A 13,568-nucleotide genomic window follows, 5' to 3' on the forward strand; every position below is an offset into this window, starting at 1 on the left:
ATGTGCGACCACATCTAGTTAATTTTTTTGTTTTTAGTAGGACAGCGTTTCACCATGTTTGCCAGGCTGTTCTTGAACTCCTGACCTCCAGTGATCCACCCGTCTCAGCCTCCCAAAGTGCTGGGATTACAGGTGTGAGCCACTGCACCTGGCCTAAAATTACAAAGAGTACTTCAATGAACATCTTTGTGCATATATTTTTTTATACTTCTGTGGATGTGAGTGTTTTCATAGAATGTATTCCTAGAAGTAAAATTACTAGGTCAAAGGGAAAGAGTATTTTTAAATATAGCAGATACTAAAAAGCCTTCTAATAAAGTTTTACCATTGTATATTTCTGCCTAGAGTGTATGAATACATATTTCCCCTGTGAGTTTGTAATTAAGTTAAACTCAATTGGAAACATATGTCAAATTCCATTTCTTTCAAGGAATGGCAGGACTTTCAGCAAATGAGTATCATCTATTTACTATCCTTTGATCACACATTCAAGACCAATCATTAAGAATGTTAAAAGAAAACTGCACAACAGACCCATAGGGAAAATGAATGTCTTGACTTGCAGCTTGTCAGAGACAGATGTTTTCATAACTGAGTTCATTTCAGTCTCCAAAGTAAATAGGTTTTTTTCTAGTAAATAAGCAACCAATAAATATTTAATTAATAAATGAAAGTTTAAAGCTTTGGGGAACAACCTTGTATGGAACTCCTTCACGACACTGTGCAATATTTTCTCAGAATGGATTCCCAGAGATGATATTACTATGTCTAAAAGTACAAAACATTTTGGGCTCTTAATACAGATCGCGAAATTTCCCTCCAAAAAGTTATACCATTTATACTTTCCTTGAGATTTGTCTGCCTGCACTATCTTTTAAAAGCAAATTAATTTGATAGTTGAAATGTCATCTCTATTTTACTTGCAGGTATTATTTACTAATGAGGTTGGACATTTTTGGTGCCTTTATTGCCAATTTGTTTTTTATCTATTTGTTCTTAGCTCAGTTGTATAGTTGTGTAACACGATTTTTCTTATTGACTGTTAACTATGTACACATTATTACCTTTTTGATATATTTGTGACTGATATGGTTTCCTAAGTTGTTGTGGTCATTGTTCTCTTTTCCTGCTGCTTTCTGGCACATTACTATGCATTTTTCAGTAGGTGCATTTGTTTACTTGGTTGTCTTTTAGGCGATACTACAGCTAACTTCAGTTTTCTTGGCCCCTATTTCTCCTCTCCTGGCCCACTTAGAGCTGCTGATAAAACTTTATTTACTTACAAAAAAATCAGGCAGTTGGCCCATAGGCCATGGTTTGTTGATTTGATTTTTCAGAATATTACATTAATATACCATTAATCTTGGCTGGGCTCAGTGGCTCATGCCTGTAATCTCAGCACTTTGGGAGGCTAAGATGGGAGGATCACTTGAGCCTAGGCGTTCAAGACCAGCCTGGGCAACATGGCAAAACCACATCTGTACAAAAAGTACAACAATTAGCTGGGTGTGGTGGTGTGCGCCTGTAGGCCAGCTACTCAGGAGGCTGAGGTGGGAGGATTGCCTGAGCCCAGGAGGCGGAGGCTGTAGTGAGCTGAGATTGTGCCACTGCACCCCAGCCTAGGTGACAGAATTTGACCCTGTCTCAAAATAAATAAATAAATAAATAAATAAATATCACTTATCTTGATTACTAAAATTTGGGGTGTCTCCTTAAATTTTGTGCTTTTCTCACCTCACTCTAGTCCTGTTCCTGCCTGAGGCCCCGGAATGCTTTATACCCAAGTCCATGCAAGTTATGAGGCTTCTGCTATGTTCAGTTAGGTGGGGCATCCTGAAAAAAAAGTTTATCAAAGCATTTCCAGCTTTAACTAAGGCACAGAATTATGTGAATTTGCTAGTTGCTTAATATTTTTCTGCTCTCCTGAGATGGTTTGTCTGAGGATGGTTTGTCTGACAAGCCTGGGGCACAAAGTGAGATGCTATCTCTATAAAAAATTAGCTGGGTGTGGTGGTGCACACCTGTAGTCTTAGCTAGCTGGTAGTCTGAAGCCAGAGGATTGCTTAAGCCAAGGAGTTGGAAGCTGGGAGCTATGATTGCACTGTGGCACTCCAGCCTGGGTGACAGGCTATAAATAAATAAATGGCGATAGTTTGTAATAAAGTTCATAATTGAAATGATAAAAATCATATTTAATAGTTTTTTGGCATAATGTATATTAAAATGTGAAACATGATAAACATAGGTTATATACATTTTATTTCATTTCTTTTTTTTTTTTTAAGAGGGAGTCTTGCTCTGTTGCCCAGGCTGGAGTACAGTGGCATGATCTTGGCTCACTGCAACCTCCGCCTCCCGGGTTCAAGCGATTCTCCCTGTCTCACCCTCTTGAGTAGCTGGGACTGCAGGTGCCCACCACTATGCCAATTTTTGTATTTTTAGTAGAGACAGGGTTTCTCCATGTTGAGGCTGTTCTCGAACTCCTGACCTCAGGTGATCCACCTGCCTTGGTCTCCCGAAGTGCTGGGATTAAAGGCATGAGCCAACGCACCCAGCCAGTTTTATTTCTTATTACTTTTGGGGTGCAGTATTAATAATCATGATCATGTTCTTCAAAATAATAAGCAGAGCTGAGCATGGTGTCATGCCTGTCATCCCAGCTACTTGGGAGGCTGAGGGAGTAGGATTGCTTGAGGCCAGGGGTTCAAGAGCAGCCTAGCCAACATAGTGAAACCCTGTTGCTACAAAAAAAAAAAAAGCACTGCTTTGTATTTCTACAGATAATTTACACTTACCAGATATGTCAGCAGCGATTCTTTGGAAAGGAAATAAAACCAGGGGATTCTAGTAAATTCTCACTGGATACTGTTTAAATATGTTGGCCTAAATTACCACTTATATTTAAGAGATGTTTGCCCTGATTAATATGCAAAAGAACAGTTGTCCTTCAGTCAAAATGCAGATTTGAACTGCTTTATGGTAAAACACTGTGTTAGTTTCCTATTGCTGCTAGAACAAATTACCAGAAACTTAGTGACTTAAACACAACACAGGCGTATCATCTTACAGTTCTGGAGTCAGAAACCCAAAGTGGTCTTGCTAGGCTGAGATCAGGATGTCAGTAGCGGCCTGCATACCTTTCAGGAGACTCTGGGGGTGAATCCGTTTCCTTGCATTTCCCAGGTTCCAGAGGCTGCCTCCATTCCTTGGCTCAAGGTCTCTTCCTCTGGCATTCCTCTCCACCCTGACCCCTGCTTTTGTTGTCATATCCGCCTGGACTCTGACTCTCCTGCCTCCCTCTTTCACTTATAAAAATGCTTGTTATTACATTGGGCCCACCTGGAAGATCCAGGGTCATTTCCCCATCTCAAGATCCTTAACTTAATCCCATCTGCAAACTCCCTTTTGCCATGTAAGGTGACATATTCACAGATTTCAGGAATTAGAACATGAACATTTTCAGTCATTATTCTGTCTGTTGTGGACGCTATTTCTGAAATTCCTAATAATGAAACCAAAGTTGGTATTATATCTCTGCAAAGGGATGGAGAAAGCATTCTTATTTCACTGTACTTTAGACCTTGGCCAAAAGCTAACAGCATTTGAAGACAAACTCTTTAGCTACTTGTTTTCATAGAATTTGGGAAGTTTTGAAATCTAAAGGGTTCTGAATACCGTCTAAGATTTCACCCTATATAATACATAATCTCATCTATCTATGCTATGCTAGATCCCGATTAACTTTAACCAGGATCACACCAGGTTCAAGAGGCTGAAGAAGAGACCCAGCGCCAGCAAACAAGACATAGGGTTTTATTTGGAAGAACTTACATACAGGGACAGTCAAGCGGTGGCTGGCTGGACAGAAGAACTGCAACCACTTGCAAAAGGCATGCAGTGTATGTAGCACCCTCACTCAGCACCCTCCCCCCAGCAACCTCCACGTGCCAAACCTCATTTCTTTCTTTCCTTTTTTTTTTTTTTTGAGACAGAGTCTCCCTCTATTGCCCAGGTTGGAGTGCAGTGGCACGATCTCGGCTCACTGCAACCTCTGCTTTCTGGGTTCAAGCAATTCTCCTGCCTCAGCCTCCCAAGTAGCTGGGATAACAAGCACCTGCCACCACACCTGGCTAATTTTTGTAGTTTTAGTAGAGATGGGGTTTCACCATATTGGTTAGGCTGGTCTTGAACTTTTGACCTCAAGTGATCTACCCTCCTCGGCCTCCCCAAGTGCCAGGATTATAGGCGTGAACCATTGCACCCAGCCGGCAACGCTCATTTCTTAAGTTATTGCTGCTGCCAGGTGCATCTGCCATTCAGGGTATGCTTAAGTTAAATTATTGCTGTCAGGTGCATCTGCCAGAAGGGTCATTCTCAGGGTATGCGCAAGTTAAGTTATTACTGTCAGGTGTATCTGCCCTACAATCCAGAACATGGCAACACTGCTAAAGCCTTGGATGTGCCTGCACACACACATGAGCTGTCCTGAGTGGCCAAAACAGCTGACAAAAAGGTATTGAGATCCTGTGTTTCACTCGTAGGAAAACCTTAGACCACACAGTGATTCCACCTCTTCACATGTAGTTCTAATAGTTTCACGCTTGACATACAGTTCTAATAAGCTTGGTTATCAGATTTTCAATCCTTGGCTGACTTGAAGTAGAAAATCAGGAAGCCAAGAAGGGAAGCTCTAGGCAGATAAATTGACAGACCTAAAAAGACTTGAGGAAACATCTTCTAGTCAATAATGTGCCTTATTTATATGATATAGTCAAGTGCAATAAACATATACTAAATCTGTGCATTTAAGTCAAAAAAAGAAGGTGGGAAAGAAGAGGTACTTTAAGTAAAATCTACAATTCTCAAACCTTTGACCAACCACTACCTCTCTGGGCTTTTACTTATTCATATAAAAAAAGAAACATTTAGATAATTTAATGTTTAGGCTCCTGTTTACTGTAGAATTCTATGATTTTAGGTGACAACAAATAGCTTGCCAGCAAGCAGTCAATCAGGAGTATTGTGATATGGACTTTTTTTTTTTTTTGAGACAGGGTCTCATTCTGTTGCCCAGGCTGGAGTGCACTGGTGCGATCACGGCTCACTGCAGCCTCGACCTCCTGGGCTCAGGTGACGATCCTCCCATCTCAGCTTCCTGGGTAGATGGGACTGCAGGTCCAATTTTTAACATGGCTGGCTAATTTTAAAAATTTTTTGTAGAGACAGGATCTTGCCATGTTGCCCAGGCTGGTCTTGAACTCCTGCGCTCAAGTGATCCTCCCGCCTGGTTCTCTCACAATGTTGGGATTATAGGCATGAGCCACTGAGCCTGGCCTTTGTACTATTTCTTGAAAATTATATTTGCTACTACCACCACTACTACTCTAGTGCTTTACCAGCACTTAAATACCTCCGATGTCTGGGACAATTAGGAGTGAGGCAGACAGGGTAAGCACTTCAGTCGTGTCAGAGGCATCGTTTTTCATAATCAGAACAATAACGAATATTTATGATGATTTAATCTAAACAGCAATTAATAAACAGCTCTTGTGTGCCAGGCACTGCATCAGGTACTAAGTCTTCATGAGAAATAAATTTATTTTTATATGTTTCAGGAGACAGGTGGAAAGCAATTTGGCAGTAACCACATTAAAACTTTTAAAATATGTAAATATTTTGATCCAGAATTCTCCCTCCCAGAAGTTGTCCAAGTTTTTGCTGGACGAGTGCAAGTGCCCAAAGATATCTTTCAAAGATGCTTACTTCTGTGTTGTTTGTAACAGTGAAACACTGGAAATGACCGAAACATCCAACAATAGAATGAGACCTATATACACTAACATGAAAAGATGCCCAACATATACTGCTACATGACTGAAGAAAGTTGTAAGACTGTATTTCTTATTTTGTTGATATATATAGATATGAGTATTTGTATACAATATCTGGAGGCATATACAACAATTTTTTTCTTTTTTCTTTTTTTTTTTTTCTTTTCTTTTGAGACAGGTTTGTTGCCTGGGCTGGAGTGCAGTGGTGCAATCTCAGCTCACTGCAACCTCTGCCTCCTGGGCTCAAGCGATCCTCCCACGTCAGTCTCCCAAGTAGCTGGGATTACAGGTGCATGCCTGGCTAATTTTTGCATTTTTAGTAGAGATGGGGTTTTACCATATTGCCCAGGCTGGCCTCAAACTCCTGGACTCAAACGATCCCTCCGCCTCAGCCTCTTACAGTACTGGGATGACAGGTGTGAGCCACCCCAGTGGCCAACAAACTATTAACAAGGGGCAGGATTATGGAGACTTTTCTATTTTTTTAATGTTCATTTAAAAGTAATAAACACATTACACAAGAAAAATAATGAAGGTAATAACAAAAAGAATAACACAAAATGAAAGGCAAGAAATTAAATAATACATTTTACAAATATTTTCATGGGGAAGTATTGAAAATTTATTGAAAACAACATGTTTTCCAAGAATTTAGAATGGATAAGTTGTTCCACCTGCAGTTTTCTGATTGTGTAGCTGGATGCTGCGATCTTTCACTCAGTTATCCCCTCTTCATTCTGGTTGATTTCCAGCTTTCAATAAAGCTTTTCACCTGACACAGGATAATAGTGACTACATGTGTGCTGGTTTGTTTACTGTGAGTCTCTCAGAGGAAATCATGTGCATCTGTCTGTTTACTTTTCCGTGGAACCTAGAAGGTCACCTCTAAAAATAATCTTGCTCAGGGTTAGAGCTTCTGTGACACAGAGGTACATACCTCACATGCTCTCCACAGTTAGTGCCCTAAGTCAGGCATATCCAGTTCCCAAATGACTCAGATCAGAGAAGGAGGGGAAGGCAGCTGCCAGCTTAGATGTCCAGCAACTGATTTCATTTAAGAACAGATACAGAGGAAGCCCTTTACAAAATGGGACACACTCATGGTTGCCTTTCTAGATCAGTGATGTTGAACTTTTAAATATGTTTATTGGCTTTTTGTATTTCTTTTGTGAATTTCCAAAGGAAATATTAAGAGAATTTCTGAACCAGAGCCCATGCTATGGCCATTTGACTTCGCAGTAGACACATCTGGGTGCCTATTCACTACCTCCTTTGGCCCTGAAGCTCTTGTTGAAATAGGTGGGCCTGAGGAACTGTGTTTGTGCCTGAGGAACACTCTCCATTTGCCCCTGATGTCTGCCTCACTCTTCCCAGATTGAACCTTTTATTATCCCATGCTGGGCTGGGACCTCATTATGGAAGGCCTTGAAAGCCAGCCTGCGGAGGTTGAAGAAGGGAGTAGGATGATGAGAGTTCTGCTGTAAGAGATTAACCCAGCATCAGTGTAAGAGACTTGACAGGGAAAAGTGGGTAGGGCAAGAGATCAGTTAGAAGTCTTTTATTGGCTGGGTGCAATGGTTCACACCTGTAATCCCAGCACTTTGGGAGGCCAAGGCAGGCGAATCACCTGAGGTCAGGAGTTCAAGACTAGCCTGGCCAACATGACGAAACCCTGTCTCTATTAAAAATACAAAAATTAGCTGGATGAGGTGGCAGGCATCTATAATCCCAGCTACTCGGGAGGCTGAGGCAGGAGAATCACTTGAACCCAGGAGGCAAAGTTTGCAGTGAGCCAAGATCATGCCCTTGCACTCCAGCCTGGGCTACAGAGCAAGACTCCGTCTCAAAACAAACAAACAAAAAAGAAGTCTTTTGTCAGCTGCTCTGCCTATGGAGTAGCCATTCTTTTATTCCTTTACTTTCCTAATAAACTTGCCTTCACTAAAAAAAAAAACAAACAAAACAAAACAAAACAAAACAAAAAACAAGGCCGTTGTCCAAGTCAGAAATAATGAAAGCCTGAACTAAAGCCATGAGCAGGAGAGAAGTGAATAGAAAGAGAGAAATTGAAGAAGCAAATCTATGAAATTGTATAGCTGATTGGGTCCAGGATGCAAAGGAGTTCCATAGGTCTCAGAAGATTCCTCGATGTGTGCTAGGAAACTGTGTGCTGCTGTGGAGGAGGTGTCCCACACTGGGCGCTACCTCGTCCTCTGATGCCTCTTCGGGGATCTCACGCCAACAACTGTTTTGTCATCTATCTTCAATTATTTACTGCCATTGATTCCTTCCCATTAAGCCTATTTAAGAATCTCCACATTTTAGAAATAAAATAAACCAAACCAAACCATACCAAAACAAACTTTCTCTCTTTAGAGGAAGAATAGACTATTAATGTCCTTATCGTAGAAGTAGGGAGTCAAGAGACACTATCTATGATAAATAGAATGAAAAAGCCATCGTAAGAAGGTTGCAAAGAGGGCCAGTGGAGAGATTGAGAACGGTGATGCAACCACTTTGGAGGAGAGGGGAACGAAAGGAGTGTAAGTGAACTAAATTCTCATCCAGCATATCAGGAAGTTAACAGAGAATGTCTAAGGCTGATAAATCAAAAAATAGTTAGGCCGGGGTAAATTAGTGATCTGGAGGTTACTACAACACAGAAGCAGTTCAAAGTGCTTGCCTCTTCAGGGTGGCTCAGGACTGTTGCTTTTTTGAACCATTTGCACATATTTCTTTGATGAAATTTTTAAAGCATTTTTTCCCTGTTTTTTAACATGTCAAAAAGAGCCTTTATTACTTTGATAGTAACCTCTTATGCTTCCTTGCCAGATGCTTTTGTAGCAGGTGCCCCCTGGGCTGGCACTTTTTGACCCTTCTGAGCTTTCGGAAGAGGTGCTGCCTTTTGGCCTGTGGCTTTCTGGGCAGGAATCTTCTGGGCTGGAGCCTTCTTGCCTGTAGTGATCATCTTTTTTGCTGGAACTTCAGCAGCAGGTGCTTTTCTGGTAGAAGCTTTCAGGAGAGCTGCCTTTCGAAGCTTCCTAAACTCATTTCCTTTCTTTTCTTTACTTTTCTCTTTCTTTCCTTTATTTTTGAGACAGAGTCTCGCTCTTGTTGCCCAGGCTGGAGTGCAGTGGCACAATCTCGGCTCACTGCAACCTCTGCCTCCTGGGTTCAAGCGATTCTCCTGCCTTAGCCTCCCAAGTAGCTGGGATTACAGGCACGCGCCACCACGCCCAGCAAATTTTTGTATTTTTAGTAGAGACAGGGTTTCACCATGTTGGCCAGGCTGGTCTCAAACTACTGACCTCAAGTGATCCACCCACCTTGGCCTCCCAAAGTGCTGGGTTTACAGGTGTGAGCCAACACGCTTGGTCCTGGATTTGGGTTTCTTCCTCTTCTGAGTCTTGTCTTTTCCAGGTGTAAACTGGAGACCGTTATTCCTTCCTCTCAGAGTCATTGTGAAGGTTAAATGAAGTTCTTGGCAAAGGAAGGGCACACAGGCACTTGTAGCTACTTGTGTGTTCTCTTCCCCCACTCACAGCAAGTGAGAACCTGAGTGGTCTGAAGGGAATAAGGATGAATTCAGAGGTGGGTCATGCAGGAGGCGAGACCAGTGGGGAGCTGTGAATTGGGCCTGATGTGGGAGCTGGAGGTGCAGGTTTGTGAGTTGTCAGTTTAGGGGCCCTGAGCTGAGGCCTTGGAGTAAATGAGATTGCCCAAGTGAGACTGTGGCTTGGAGAAGGCTCAGGCCTAGGGAGCAGTAAAAAGATCGGCCTTCGAAAAGGCAGGAGGAGGAAGGGTCTGTAGGGTGGCAGAGGCAGCCAGGATGAGGAGGGGGAGAAATAACAGCTCACACACTGCCAAGAGGTGGAGGAGAAAGTACCCGTGGGTTTGGACTGAATGAGGTCATTGATGTCCTTGGAAAGAGGGTGTTGGTGATAGTTTGGTGTGTTTAATCATTTGTTCTAGGTCACAGAAAACAGAGGGGGCCGTACAGGACTGAGAGTTCCAGAGCAAAAGCCATCTGAACCGATAAGCAGGGAAGAAAGAGCTGAAGAGAGCAGCAGCACAAATGCCCTGTAAAATAACAACCACAGGGCTCACAGGGGCACCCCGGTACCCACACACCAGGCCCTCCCCAGTCCCTCCCCACCCCCACTGACTCCTGATCCCTCCCGGGGATACCAAGGAATAACCCAGCCCGGGTGGCAGGAGGATGCTGGGGAGGGATCTACAAAAGCATATACAGAAGAGTTTGGGGTTTTTGTCTGATAATAACTACCTTTCACTATTTTCTGTGTCAGGCATTGTGCTAATGCCTTATACTCATTACCTCATGCACTCCTCACAACTTCCTTTAAAATATTATCGTCTGTTTACTAATGAGAAACCCAAGGCTCAGAGAAGTTAATTAGCCTGTTGGAAGTCAAATAACTGGTACGTGATGAGCTGAGATGAACCTGGGATCTCTGACTCCAGAGCCCCTGCTCTTAACTACTTTGCTGGGGAGGTCGTTGGGGAATGGGTGGAGGAAAGGCTTCAGGAACTTTAGTCTGGGAGTCCAGGGAGAGGCATGGGAAGGCCTCTGGGAAGTTGAGGACCCTATTTGTTTACATAACTCACTTCCGACTCTGCAGGACCAAGGCTGGAACCATCTAGTGTGGCACAGTCCCAAAGCACTTTTTGTGCTGTTGGAATGTTCCCTGTGCTGTCTGACATGGTGCCACTAGCCACTGGGGCCACTGAGAACTTGAAATGTGTCTGCTGTGACCAACGAATGGGAGTTTTAATTGTGTGCCTCCTAGCACTTTGGGAGGGATTTGTGCATTTTAATTAGTTTAAATTTAAATTTGAAAACTGATACTGGATTCAGTTATTGGAAAAATTTAAGTATATTTTGAACAACTTGCTGTATGAAACTAATTTTTCAGTTTTCAATTTTATGAAGTCTAGATACAGATAAAGTATTTCTCTTCTTTTCTTTTTTTTTCTTTTTTTTTTTTGAGACAGTCTTGCTCTGTTGCCCAGGCTGGAGTGCAATGGCATGACCTCGGCTCACTGCAACCTCTGCCTCCCAGGTTCAAGCGATTCTCCTGCCTTAGCCTCTCAAGTAGCTGGGATTACAGGCGCCCACCCCCATGCCTGGCTAATTTTTGTATTTTTAGTAGAGGTGGGGTTTCACCCTGTTGGCCAGCCTGGTCTCGAACTCCTGACATCAAGTGATCCACCCACCTCAGCCTTCCAAAGTGCTGAGATTACAGTCGTGAGCCGCTGCACCTGGCCAGATCAAGTATTTCTGATGAGAATTTAGCATCTAAATTGAGATATGCCATAAGTGTAAGATAATTAGTGTTCAAAGACTTATATTAAAAAAGAACATCAAATAGCTCACTAATAATTTTTAATTGACCACCTGTTGAAATATTTTTGATATGCTGCATTAAGTAAACATGTTATTAAAATTAGCTTTACTTCTTTTTAGAAAAAAATGTTTAAATATGGCTATCAGAAACATTTTAATGAAATACATGGTTCGCATTATATTCTTTTGGATGTTCTTGACCTAGAGGCCGAGTCCTGGTACTAACAGAAGTTCCACTTAGTGGTAGGGTTGGAGAGGCCTTTCCCACCTTTTACTACTCTGTTTTGTTTTTTTTTTTTTTTTTTTTGAGACGGAGTCTAGCTCTGTCCCCCAGGCTGGAGTAAAGTGGTGTAATCTTGGCTGACTGCAACCTCCACCTCCAGAGCTCAAGCAGTCCTCTCACCTCAGCCTCCCCAGTAGCTGGGACCGCAGGCGTGACCCACCATGCCTGGCCAATTTTTGTAGTTTTTGTAGAGATGGAGTTTCACCATGTTTCTCAGGCTAGTCTTGAACTCCTGGCCTGAAGTGATCCTCCCACCTTGGCCTCCCAAAGTGCTGGGATTACAGGCATGAACCACCTTGACTGGCCTCAGAGATTAATTTTAAAAGAGAGCAGAGGTCATGTGGATGCTTCACATAAAGGACTGACTACTGACATTGGACTCCAGGCCTCTGGGAGGGAAGGATTTGGCCTTCCAGGAGTGTCTATTGAGAGCTATCTATTGGTAGGTACCCCTGATATCCTTACTTCTTAGATTTCTAGGATTGTCCCAATGTATATGTTCTGACCATGTAAGTACTCATACTTGTCCAATCTTGAATCCCAGTTTAAGCTTCCAAAATATGCGTATGTAGGGAATGATCAGTTCTGCTTCTGTGTTATGCTGCCCTCCTTATTCCTTAAAATGGTCCTTCAACCCTCAGCCAAGGTTGTAGGACACCTGCAGCTGCAAACCTGTCCTGCTCATGCCACAAGACAGAGATGTCATCACTGGGTGAGAAACTAAAACACTGAAGATGGCACTTTCCAAAGTTTCTGCTCTCCGAAGTCCCCATTATAAGGTCATGTGCTAAAATACCTTATGTAGTAGCCTTGATTCTAGAGAAATTAGCCTCAGTCTCTTTATATGTAAATTGGGAGAAATTACAGAGAGAGAAGAGACTCATATTGTTGCTTGGAGGACTAAATGAATTCATATATGTAAAGTGCTTAGCCCATTATTTAGAACATAATAAACCATCAACTCACTCTATATTAACTATTAATATAAAATAGGTATAGGAGACTTCTAAATGTGTGTCGGAACTTATTTGGTCACACGCGATAGACAGCTGATTCTAATTAGAATGTTTATTGGAAACATACCAGACTATCTTACCCAATATTAGAAAAGGTTAGAACAATCAAACCCAGGAGAGCTGGGTACAGCTGCACCTTAGAGCTCCAACACTACAGGCACTTTTTTTTTTTTTTTTTTTTTTTGAGACAGAGTTTTGTTCTTGTTGCCCAGGCTGGAGTGCAATGGTGCCATCTCAGCTCACTGCAACCTCCGCCTCCCAGGTTCAAGTGATTCTCCTGCCTCAGCCTCCCAAGTAGCTGGGATTACAGGTGCCTGCCACCATGCCCGACTAATTTTGTATTTTCAGTAGAGACAGGATTTCTCCATGTTGGTCAGGCTGGTCTCGAACTCCCGATCTCAGGTGATCTGCCCGCCTTGGCCTCCCAAAGTACCGGGATTACAGGCGTGAACCACTGCACCTGGCCACTATAGGCACTTTCTGTCTCCTCTCCGTGCATCTGTGTCTGTTGGTTTCTTTCTCATTCACTGCAGATGGGATTCCTCATGTGGCCAGAAATCAACTACTCCCAAGGCTATCTCTTGCAACTTCCTGTACTAGAGAGATGTTCTTCTCAACTATAGTTTAAAAAATAACAAAAGCCAGGGAAAGGACTATGAGTGGCCTAGCTTGGGCATTCATCCTTATACAAGTTCTACTTTGACCATGGGAACCAGGACATATAAAAGCATGATTGCTCCTGTTGGAATCCCGTGATTGGGGTTGGGGATTTGGATAACAAGTTCCCAAATATAAGGGAGGGTGCTGAGTGGGCGCTTGCCACACTCAGTCATTGGCTGGCACTGCAGGAGTGGGGAAAAGCATGGCCTCAGCTCAAATACTGCAGCGGGTCCCAAAGGTGCTGCAACTGGAGGCTGTCAGTTGACCATTCTGCTTGCAGCTGATCATTCAGTTCTTTCTTGAAGGGAAATGCAAACAGTGCACCTCTCTGTGGTTGCCACGAGCCACCCCTTGTGCCCATTCATGAGAGCTCTGGGAGCTCTGCCCTCATGATCTAACCACCTCCCAAAGGC

Source organism: Papio anubis, chromosome 14, assembly GCF_008728515.1.
Source record: "Papio anubis isolate 15944 chromosome 14, Panubis1.0, whole genome shotgun sequence".
In the NCBI taxonomy this organism is placed as follows: Eukaryota; Metazoa; Chordata; class Mammalia; order Primates; family Cercopithecidae; genus Papio; species Papio anubis.